At 39.9% G+C, this 12,807-nt stretch overlaps 1 protein-coding gene and 1 non-coding gene across 12 annotated transcripts in view; both read left to right on the top strand.

Moving 5' to 3' along the window:
• Nucleotides 1-12,807, top strand: part of LOC105493237 (polypeptide N-acetylgalactosaminyltransferase 13) — a 623,722-nt gene that overhangs the window by 51,107 nt on the left and 559,808 nt on the right. The window lies entirely within an intron of this gene.
• On the top strand, nt 1,877-1,983 carry LOC112428636 (U6 spliceosomal RNA). The gene has a single exon (XR_003020683.2). It is a non-coding gene; the product is annotated as a U6 spliceosomal RNA (small nuclear RNA).

Below are 12,807 nucleotides of genomic sequence, written 5' to 3' on the forward strand. Positions count from 1 at the left end.
GTTATAAAAATATATAATCTTTACAGAAAATATATGGACTGTTTCCTTTTAGAATTTTACCCTTGTCTCAAAAATAAACTATAATTAGAAAAGCTGTCTGTTAATAACTAATTACTTCCCCCTGCTATCATACCAATTATAAAGACTCATTTTAAGAAAGGAAACTTTATAGTTGAGGTAAACTTAGGTAGGTGATAATCATTCCTCCCCCAACCCTTACTTTCCACCCTCTCCCAGTCCACTACCATGTTCTGCACAGCTAACTTCTGGTGGATAATGTGTAAAGAAAAACTGTTTTCAGAAATCACTTTAATTAGCAATGACTGCCATGAAGTGATATATGGCAATGAATATTTTGGAGACTCAGAGATATATTATTTAATAATTATATCAAAGTAATAAGGTCATTTGAAGTAGCATTTTTATGTTAATTTTTTTATTTTTTGAGACAGAGTCTCCCTCTGTCGCCCAGGCTGGAGTGCAGTGGCATGATCTGGGCTCACTGCAACCTCTGTAATTCTCCTGCCTCAGCCTCCTGAGTAGCTGGGATTACAGGCGCCTGCCACTATGCTCGGCTAATTTTTGTATTTTTAATAGAGACGGGGTTTCACTGTGTTCACCAGGCTGGTCTCAACAGGCTGGTCTCAAACTCCTGCCCTCAGGTGATCCTCCCACATCGGCCTCCCAAAGTGCTGGAATTACAGGCGTGAGCCACCGGGCCAGGCCTGAAATACCATTTTTAGATTAGACATTTAAAAACAGAAAAAAAAAATTAAGTATGAGTTAATAGCCTTCATTAATTCAGACTGCTGCTTTTGTACATATCTTTGCCAGAAATGTGAAGCGAAAAGGAAAATAAAATGTTGATTGCTGTTCTGCTGGATTAATAGCAAATTATAATAGAACCGATTACATCAGTTATATACTACTACTATATTTGTTAAGTACTTTTTTGGCTTTTGAATAAAATATACTCTACCTTGCTCACTTTTAACAGGGAAAGTATTTTCTTCATGTTGATTTGATTTTGGAATCTGATTTTTTGTTAAATCTCAATCATTATTTTTTAAAATTTCCAACTTTCATTTTTAAATTCAGGGGCACATGTGCAGGATGTACAGGTTTGTTACATAGGTAAATGTGTTCCGTGGTGGTTTGCTGCATAGATCACCCCATCACCTATGTAATAAGCCCAGCATCCATTAGCTGTTCTTCCTGATGCACTCCCTCTTCCCAACCCCTAGTCTCAGATAGGACCTGGTGTGTTTTGTTTGCTACCATGTGTCTATGTGTTCTCATCCTTCAGCTCCCACTTATAAATGAGAACACATGGTATTTGGTTTTCTGTTCTGCATTAGTTTGCTAAAGATAATGGCCTCCAGCTCCATCCGTATTCCTGCACAGGACATGATATCATTCTTTTTTATGGCTGCATAATATTCTATGGTGTATATATACCACATTTTCTTTATCCAGTCTATTGTTGATGGACATTTCGATTGATTCCATGTTGTTCTGCAATGAACATATGTCTGTATGTATATTTATAATAGAACAGTTTATATTCCTTTGGGTATATATCCTATAATGAGATTGCTGGACCGAATGGCATTTCTGCCCTCTAGGTCTTAGAGGAATTGCCACACTGTCTTCCACAATGGTTGAACTAATTTACATTCTCGCCAAGTGTATAAGTGATCCTTTTGCTCCACACCTTGTTAGCATCTGTTGTTATTTTACTTTTTAATAATGGCCATTCTTATTGGTGGGAGATGGTATCTCATTGTGTTTTTGATTTGCATTTCTTTAATGATCAATGATGTTGAGCTTTTTTTCATGTTTGTTGGCCACGTGTATGTTTTCTTTTGAAAATGTTGTGCTCACTTCAGCAGCACATATACTAAAATTGGAACGATACAGAGAAGATTAGCATGGCCCCTGTGCAAGGATGACATGCAAATTTGTGAAGCGTTCCATATTTTTTCAGCAATATTCTATCTTCTGTAGCCTCTTCTGCTGATACCCAGGCAAACAGGGTCTGGAGTGGACCTCAAGCAATCTCCAACAGACCTACAGCTGAGGGTCCTGACTGTTAGAAGGAAAACTAACAAACAGAAAGGAAACCCACACCAAAACCCCATCAGTAAGTCACCAGCATCAAATACCAAAGGCAGATAAAACCACAAAGATGGGGAAAAACCAGGGCAGAAAAGCTGGAAATTCAAAAAATCAGAGCACATCTCCCACCCCAAAGGAATGCAGCTCATCGCCAGCAACGGATCAAAGCTGGACAGAGAATGACTTCGATGAGTTAAGAAGGCTTCAGTCGATCAAACTTCTCAGACATAAAGGAGGAACTACGTACCCAGTGCAAAGAAACTAAAAATCTTGAAAAAAGAATGGAAGAATGGATAACTAGAATAATCAATGCAGAGAAGACCATAAACGAATGGACAGAGATAAAAACCATGACACGAGAGATACGTGACAAATGCATAAGCTTCAGTAACTGACTTGATCAACTGGAAGAAAGAGTATCAATGATTGAAGATCAAATGAATGAAATGAAACGAGAAGTCTAGAGAAAAAAAAGGAAAAAGAAATGAACAAAGCCTCCAAGAAATATGGGATTATGTGAAAAGACCAAATCTATGTCTGATTGGTGTGCCTGAAAGTGAGGGGGAAAATGGAACCAAGTTGGAAAACACTCTTCAGAATATCATCCAAGAGAACTTCCCCAACCTAGTAAGGCAGGCCAACTTTCAAATTCAGGAAATACAAAGAACGCCATAAAGATGCTCCTCGAGAAGAGCAACTCCAAGACACAAAATTGTCAGATTCACCAAAGTTGAAATGAAGGAAAAACTGTTAAGGGCAGTCAGAGAGAAACGTCGGGTTACCCACAAAGGGAAGCCCATCAGACTAACAGCAGATCCCTCGACAGAAACTCTACAAGCCAGAAGAGAGTGGGGGCCATTTTCAACATTCTTAAAGAAAAGAATTTTAAACCCAGAATTTCATATCAAGCCAAACTAAGTTTCATAAGTGAAGGAGAAATAAAATCCTTTACAGACAAACAAATGCTTAGAGATTTTGTCACCACCAGGCCTGCCCTACAAGAGACCCTGAAGGAAGCACTCAACATGGAAAGGAACAACCGGTACCAGCCATTGCAAAAACATGCCAAAATGTAAAGACCATAGAGGCTAGGAAGAAACTGCATCAACTAACGAGCAAAATAACCAGTTAATATCACAATGACAGGATCAAGTTCACACAAATCAATATTAACCTTAAATGTAAATGGACTAAATGGTCCAATTGAAAGACACAGACTGGCAAATTGGATAAAGAGTCAAGACCCATCAGTTTGCTGTATCCAGGAGACCCATGTCACATGCAGAGACACACATAGGCTCAAAATAAAGGGATGGAGGAAGATCTACCAAGCAAATGGAGAACAAAAAAAAAGCAGGGGTTGCAATCCTAGTCTCTGATAAAACAGACTTTAAACCAGCAGAGATCAAAAGAGACAAAGAAGGCCATTACATAATGGTAAAGGGATCAATTCAACAGGAAGTGTTAACTATCCTAAACATATATGCGCCCAATACAGGAGCACCCAGATTCATAAAGCAAGTCCTTAGAGACTTATAAAGAGACTTAGACTCCCATACAATAACAATGGGAGACTTCAACACCCTACTGTCAACATTAGACAGATCGAGACAGAAAGTTAACAAGGATATCCGGGAATTGAACTCAACTCTGCACCAAGTGGACCTAATAGACATCTACAGAACTCTCCACCTCAAATCAACAGAATATACATTCTTCTCAGCACCACATCACACTTATTCCAAAACTGACCACATAGTTGGAAGTAAAGCACTCCTCAGCAAATGTACAAGAACAGAAATTATAACAAACTGTCTCTCAGACCACAGTGCAATCAAACTAGAACTCAGGACTAAGAAACTCAATCAAAACCGCTCAACTACATGGAAACTGAACAACTTGCTCCTGAATGACTACTGAGTACATAACGAAATGAAGGCAGAAATAAAGATGTTCTTTGAAACCAATGAGAACAAAGATACAACATACCAGAATCTCTGGGACACATTTAAAGCAGTGTGTAGAAGGAAATTTATAGCACTAAATGCCCACAAGAGAAAGCTGGAAAGATCTAAAATTGACACCCTAACATCACAGTTAAAAGAACTGGAGAAGCAAGGGCAAACACATTCAAAAGCCAGCAGAAGGCAAGAAATAACTAAGATCAGAGCAGAACTGAAGGAGATAGAGACACAAAAAGCACTCCAAAAATCAATGAATCCAGGAGCTAGTTTTTTGAAAAGATCAACAAAATTGACAGACCGCTAGCAAGACTAATAAAGAAGAAAAGAGAGAATCAAATCGACGCAATAAAAAATGATAAAGGGGATATCACCACCGACCCCACAGAAATACAAACTACCATCACAGAATACTATAAACACCTCTATGCAAATAAACTAGCAAAACTAGGAGAAATGGATAATTTCCTGGACACTTACACTCTCCCAAGACTAAACCAGGAAGAAGTTGAATCACTGAATAGACCAATAGCAGGCTCTGAAATTGAGGCAAAAATTAATAGCCTACCAACCAAAAGAAGTCCAGGACCAGATGGATTCACAGCCGAATTCCATCAGAGGTACAAGGAGGAGCTGGTACCATTCTTTCTGAAACTATCCCAATCAATAGAAAAAGAGGGAATCCTCCCTAACTCATTTTATGAGGCCAACATCATCCTAATACCAAAGTCTGGCAGAGACACAACAAAAAAAGAGAATTTTAGATCAATATCCCTGATGAACGTCGATGCAAAAATCCTCAGTAGAATACTGGCAAACCGAATCTAGCAGCACATCAAAAAGCTTATCCACCATGATCAAGTAGGCTTCATCCCTGGGATGCAAGGCTGGTTCAACATACACAAATCAATAAATGTAATCCAGCATATATACAGAACCAAAGACAAAAACCACATGATTATCTCAATAGATGCAGCAAAGGCCTTTGACAAAATTCAATAGCCCTCCATGCTAAGAACTCTCAGTAAACTAGGTATTGATGGAACGTATCTCAAAATAATAAGAGCTATTTATGACAAACCCACAGCCAATATCATACTGAATGGGCAAAAACTGGAAGCATTCCCTTTGAAAACTGGCCAAAGACAGAGATGCCCTCTCCCAACACTTCTATTCAACATAATGTTGGAAGTTCTGGCTAGGGCAAACAGGCAAGAGAAAGAAATAAAGGGGGGGCGGAACAAGATGGCCGAATAGGAACAGCTCCAGTCTCCAACTCCGAGCACGAGCGACACAGAAGACCGGTGATTTCTGCATTTTCAACTGAGGTACTGGGTTCATCTCACTGCGGAGTGCCGGACGATCGGTGCTGGTCAGCTGCTGCAGCCCGACCAGCGAGAGCTGAAGCAGGGCGAGGCATTGCCTCACCTGGGAAGCACAAGGGGGAAGGGAATCCCTTTTCCTAGCCAGGGGAACTGAGACACACAACACCTGGAAAATCGGGTAACTCCCACCCCAATACTGCGCTTTAAGCAAACAGGCACACCAGGAGATCATATCCCACACCTGGCCGGGAGGGTCCCACACCCACGGAGCCTCCCTCATTGCTAGCACAGCAGTCTGTGATCTACCGGCAAGGCAGCAGCGAGGCTGGGGGAGGGGCGCCCGCCATTGCTGAGGCTTAAGTAGGTAAACAAAGCTGCTGGGAAGCTCGAACTGGGTGGAGCTCACAGCAGCTCAAGGAAACCTGCCTGTCTCTGTAGACTCCACCTCTGGGGACAGGGCAATAACAAACGCAGCCGAAACCTCTGCAGACGCAAACGACTCTGTCTGACAGCTTTGAAGAGAGCAGTGGATCTCCCAACACGGAGGTTGAGATCTGAGAAGGGACAGACTGCCTGCTCAAGTGGGTTCCTGACCCCTGAGTAGCCTAACTGGGAGACATCCCCCACTAGGGGCAGTCTGACACCCCACACCTCACAGGGTGGAGTACACCCCTGAGAGGAAGCTTCTAAAGCAAGAATCAGACAGGTACACTCGCTGTTCAGCAATATTCTATCTTCTGCAGCCTCTGCTGCTGATACCTAGGCAAACAGGGTCTGGAGTGGACCTCAAGCAATCTCCAACAGACCTACAGCTGAGGGTCCTGATTGTTAGAAGGAAAACTATCAAACAGGAAGGACACCTACACCAAAACCCCATCAGTACATCACCATCATCAAAGACCAGAGGCAGATAAAACCACAAAGATCGGGAAAAAGCAGGGCAGAAAAGCTGGAAATTCAAAAAATAAGAGCACATCTCCCCCGGCAAAGGAGCGCAGCTCATCGCCAGCAACGGATCAAAGCTGGACGGAGAATGACTTTGACGAGATGAGAGAAGAAGGCTTCAGTCCATCAAATTTCTCAGAGCTAAAGGAGGAATTACGTACCCAGCACAAAGAAACTAAAAATCTTGAAAAAAAAGTGGAAGAATTGATGGCTAGAGTAATTAATGCAGAGAAGGTCCTAAACGAAATGAAAGAGATGAAAACCATGACACGAGAAATACGTGACAAATGCACAAGCTTCATTAACTGACTCGATCAACTGGAAGAAAGAGTATCAGCGATTGAGGATCAAATGAATGAAATGAAGCGAGAAGAGAAACCAAAAGAAAAAAGAAGAAAAAGAAATGAACAAAGACTGCAAGAAGTATGGAATTATGTAAAAAGACCAAATCTACGTCTGATTGGGGTGCCTGAAAGTGAGGGAGAAAATGGAACCAAGTTGGAAAACACTCTTCAGGATATCATCCAGGAGAACTTCCCCAACCTAGTAGGGCAGGCCAACATTCAAATCCAGGAAATACAGAGAACGCCACCAAGATACTCCTCGAGAAGAGCAACTCCAAGACACATAATTGCCAGATTAACCAAAGTTGAAATGAAGGAAAAAATCTTAAGGGCAGCCAGAGAGAAAGGTTGGGTTACACACAAAGGGAAGCCCATCAGACTAACAGCAGATCTCTCGGCAGAAACTCTACAAGCCAGAGAGAGTGGGGGCCAATATTCAACATTCTTAAAGAAAAGAATTTTAAACCCAGAATTTCACATGCAGCCAAACTAAGTTTCATACGTGAAGGAGAAATAAAATCCTTTACAGATAAGGAAATGCTTAGAGATTTTGTCACCACTAGGCCTGCCTTACAAGAGACCCTGAAGGAAGCACTAAACATGGAAAGGAACAACCGGTACCAGCCATTGCAAAAACATGCCAAAATGTAAAGACCATTTAGGCTAGGAAGAAACTGCATCAACTAACGAGCAAAATAACCAGTTAATATCATAATGGCAGGATCAAGTTCACACATAACAATATTAACCTTAAATGTAAATGGACTAAATGGTCCAATTAAAAGACACAGACTGGCAAACTGGATAAAGAGTCAAGACCCATCAGTTTGCTGTATTCAGGAGACCCATCTCACACACAGAGACATATATAGGCTTAAAATAAAGGGATGGAGGAAGATTTACCAAGCAAATGGAGAACAAAAAAAAGCAAGGGTTACAATCCTAGTCTCTGATAAAACAGACTTTAAACCATCAAAGATCAAAAGAGACAAAGAAGGCCATTACATAATGGTAAAAGGATCAATTCAACAGGAAGAGCTAACTATCCTAAATATATATGCACCCAATACAGGAGCACCCAGATTCATCAAGCAAGTCCTTAGAGACTTACAAAGAGACTTAGACTCCCATACAATAATAATGGGAGACTTCAACACTCCACTGTCAACATTAGACAGATCAACGAGACAGAAAGTTAACAAGGATATCCAGGAATTGAACTCATCTCTGCAGCAAGCAGACCTAATAGACATCTATAGAACTCTCCACCCCAAATCAACAGAATATACATTCTTCTCAGCACCACATCGTACTTACTCCAAAATCGACCACGTAATTGGAAGTAAAGCACTCCTCAGCAAATGTACAAGAACAGAAATTATAACAAACTGTCTCTCAGACCACAGTGCAATCAAATTAGAACTCAGGACTAAGAAACTCAATCAAAACCACTCAGCTACATGGAAACTGAACAACCTGCTCCTGAATGACTACTGGGTACATAACGAAATGAAGGCAGAAATAAAGATGTTCTTTGAAACCAATGAGAACAAAGATACAACATACCAGAACCTCTGGGACACATTTAAAGCAGTGTGTAGAAGGAAATTTATAGCACTAAATGCCCACAAGAGAAAGCAGGAAAGATCTAAAATTGACACTCTAACATCGCAATTAAAAGAACTAGAGAAGCAAGAGCAAACACATTCGAAAGCTAGCAGAAGGCAAGAAATAACTAAGATCAGAGCAGAACTGAAGGAGATAGAGACACAAAAAACCCTCCAAAAAATCAATGAATCCAGGAGTTGGTTTTTTGAAAAGATCAACAAAATTGACAGACCACTAGCAAGACTAATAAAGAAGAAAAGAGAGAAGAATCAAATCGACGCAATTAAAAATGATAAAGGGGATATCACCACCGACCCCACAGAAATACAAATTACCATCAAAGAATACTATAAACACCTCTACGAAAATAAACTGGAAAATCTAGAAGAAATGGATAATATCCTGGACACTTACACTCTTCCAAGACTAAACCAGGAAGAAGTTGAATCCCTGAATAGACCAATAGCAGGCTCTGAAATTGAGGCAATAATTAATATCTACCAACCAAAAAAAGTCCAGGACCAGATGGATTCACAGCTGAATTCTACCAGAGGTACAAGGAGGAGCTGGTACCATTCCTTCTGAAACTATTCCAATCAATAGAAAAAGAGGGAATCCTCCCTAACTCATTTTATGAGGCCAACATCATCCTGATACCAAAGCCTGGCAGAGACACAACAAAAAAAGAGAATTTTAGACCAATATCCCTGATGAACATCGATGCAAAAATCCTCAATAAAATACTGGCAAACCGGATTCAGCAACACATCAAAAAGCTTATCCACCATGATCAAGTGGGCTTCATCCCTGGGATGCAAGGCTGGTTCAACATTTGCAAATCAATAAACATAATCCAGCATATAAACAGAACCAAAGACAAGAACCACATGATTATCTCAATAGATGCAGAAAAGGCTTTTGACAAAATTCAACAGCCCTTCATGCTAAAAACGCTCAATAAATTCGGTATTGATGGAACGTACCTCAAAATAATAAGAGCTATTTATGACAAACCTACAGCCAATATCATAATGAATGGGCAAAAACTTGAAAAATTCCCTTTGAAAACTGGCACAAGACAGGGATGCCCTCTCTCACCACTCCTATTCAACATAGTGTTGGAAGTTCTGGCTAGAGCAATTAGGCAAGAGAAAGAAATCAAGGGTATTCAGTTAGGAAAAGAAGAAGTCAAATTGTCCCTGTTTGCAGATGACATGATTGTATATTTAGAAAACCCCATTGTCTCAGCCCAAAATCTCCTTAAGCTGATAAGCAACTTCAGCAAAGTCTCAGGATACAAAATTAATGTGCAAAAATCACAAGCATTCTTATACACCAGTAACAGACAAACAGAGAGCCAAATCAGGAATGAACTTCCATTCATAATTGCTTCAAAGAGAATAAAATACCTAGGAATCCAACTGACAAGGGATGTAAAGGACCTCTTCAAGGAGAACTAGAAACCACTGCTCAGTGAAATCAAAGAGGACACAAACAAATGGAAGAACATACCATGCTCATGGATAGGAAGAATCAATATCGTGAAAATGGCCATACTGCCCAAGGTAATTTATAGATTCAATGCCATCCCCATCAAGCTACCAATGAATTTCTTCACAGAACTGGAAAAAACTGCTTTAAAGTTCATATGGAACCAAAAAAGAGCCCGCATCTCCAAGACAATCCTAAGTCAAAAGAACAAAGCTGGAGGCATCACGCTACCTGACTTCAAACTATACTACAAGGCTACAGTAACCAAAACAGCATGGTACTGGTACCAAAACAGAGATATAGACCAATGGAACAGAACAGAGTCCTCAGAAATAATACCACACATCTAGAGCCATCTGATCTTTGACAAACCTGAGAGAAACAAGAAATGGGGAAAGGATTCCCTATTTAATAAATGGTGCTGGGAAAATTGGCTAGTCATAAGTAGAAAGCTGAAACTGGATCCTTTCCTTACTCCATATATGAAAATTAATTCAAGATGGATTAGAGACTTAAATGTTAGACCTAATACCATAAAAATCCTAGAGGAAAACCTAGGTAGTACCATTCAGGACATAGGCATGGGCAAAGACTTCATGTCTAAAACACCAAAAGCAACAGCAGCAAAAGCCAAAATTGACAAATCGGATCTAATTAAACTAAAGAGCTTCTGCACAGCAAAAGAAATTACCATCAGAGTGAACAGGCAACCTACAGAATGGGAGAAAATGTTTGCAATCTACTCATCTGACAAAGGGCTAATATCCAGAACCTACAAAGAACTCAAACAAATTTACAAGAAAAAAACAAACAACCCCATCAAAAAGTGGGCAAAGGATATGAACAGATATTTCTCAAAAGAAGACATTCATACAGCCAACAGACACATGAAATAATGCTCATCATCACTGGCCATCAGAGAAATGCAAATCAAAACCACAATGAGATACCATCTCACACCAGTTAGAATGGCGATCATTAAAAAGTCAGGAAACAACAGGTGCTGGAGAGGATGTGGAGAAATAGGAACACTTTTACACTGTTGGTGGGATTGTAAACTAGTTCAACCATTATGGAAAACAGTATGGCGATTCCTCAAGGATCTAGAACTAGATGTACCATATGACCTAGCCGTCCCATTACTGGGTATATACCCAAGGATTATAAATTATGCTGCTATAAAGACACATGCACACGTATGTTTATTGCAGCACTATTCACAATAGCAAAGACTTGGAATCAACCCAAATGTCCATCAGTGACAGATTGGATTAAGAAAATGTGGCACATATACACCATGGAATACTATGCAGCCATCAAAAAGGATGAGTTTGTGTCCTTTGTAGGGACATGGATGCAGCTGGAAACCATCATTCTTAGCAAACTATCACAAGAACAGAAAACCAAACACCACATGTTCTCACTCATAGGTGGGAACTGAACAATGAGATCACTTGGACTCAGGAAGGGGAACACCACACACCGGGGCCTGTCGTGGGGAGGGGGAAGCGGGGAGGGATTGCATTGGGAGTTATACCTGATGTAAATGACAAGTTGATGGGTGCAGCACAGCAACATGGCACAAGTATACATATGTAACAAACCTTCACGTTATGCACATGTACCCTACAACTTAAGTATAATAATAATAAATAAATTAAAAAAAAAAAAAAAAGAAACTAAGGACCATGATTACGTATGAGGTAGTGGAATGAGGACAAGGATAGGAGGGAGAATTTCATGGCGTATCTATTGATACTTCCTGGTTTTTTAACAATGTGAATGATAGAGCTAGCCATAGAATTAAATGTAAAGATAAATAAATTAATACTGGACCAAAGTAGGGTAGGACAGAGAAATGAGCTAAGGCTTTGAGGAGTTTAGTATCTACAAAGCTCCATTAAAAAGAGCAGCGGTTTGTAGGGGAAGGTGGGATTTAGAGATCCATTGTCCATCTATACACTACCAGGCTATTATCTGAACAGGAAAAGGTATTGGCATAGACGGTCTCATCCAGAATAGTGCTACCAGGAGAGTGACTCAGAGCTATTAATGGGAAAAACAGTTATTCCTCTGTACTAGATGTTAATCAGTCCTGGCTGCATTTAGTCCCATGTTGTGCTACTATGTGATTTGCTGCCTGCAATCTCTTTGTATCTCAATGTGACAGATCCTAAAATCCTTTTCTCCCTACCACGAAATTCTTTTTACTGGATGTCACTGCTTGAATTGTCTTCATTATTATTTATCAGTTTCTACTATTTATAGGTTCCCTGTTACCAATTCCATTTGAATTATATCTCTTGAATCAGTGACTGTTTTTACCATTTACAGATCATTGTTCAGTATTTATTTAGTGTGAGGTTTGACTACAAAATAAAGTGAACATTTCTAATACAAAAAAAAAAAAAAAGAAATCAAGGGTATTCACTTAGGAAAAGAAGAAGTCAATGTGTCCCTGTTTGCAGATGACATGATTGTATATTTAGATAACCCCATCCTCTCAGCCCAAAATCTCCTTAAGCTGGTAAGCAACATCAGCAAAGTCTCAGGATACAAAATTAATATGCAAAGTCACAAGCATTCTTATACACCAGTAACACACAGACAGAGAGCCAAATCATGAATGAACTTCCATTCACAATTGCTTCAAAGAGAATAAAATACCTAGGAATCCAACTTACAAGGGATGTAAAGGACCTCTTCAAGGAAAACTACAAACCACTGCTCAGTGAAATAAAAGAGGACACAAACAAATGGAAGAACATACCATGCTCATGGATAGGAAGAATCAATACTGTGAAAATGGCCATACTGCCCAAGGTAATTTACAGATTCAATGCCATCCCCATCAAGCTACCAATGAGTTTCTTCACAGAATTGGAAAAAACTGCTTTAAAGTTCATATGGAACCGAAAAAGAGCCCACATTGCCAAGACAATCCTAAGTCAAAAAACAAAGCTGGAGGCATTACGCTACCTGACTTCAAACTATACTACAAGGCTACAGTAACCA

The sequence above is a fragment of the Macaca nemestrina genome, chromosome 11, assembly GCF_043159975.1.
Source record: "Macaca nemestrina isolate mMacNem1 chromosome 11, mMacNem.hap1, whole genome shotgun sequence".
Taxonomy (NCBI): domain Eukaryota; kingdom Metazoa; phylum Chordata; class Mammalia; order Primates; family Cercopithecidae; genus Macaca; species Macaca nemestrina.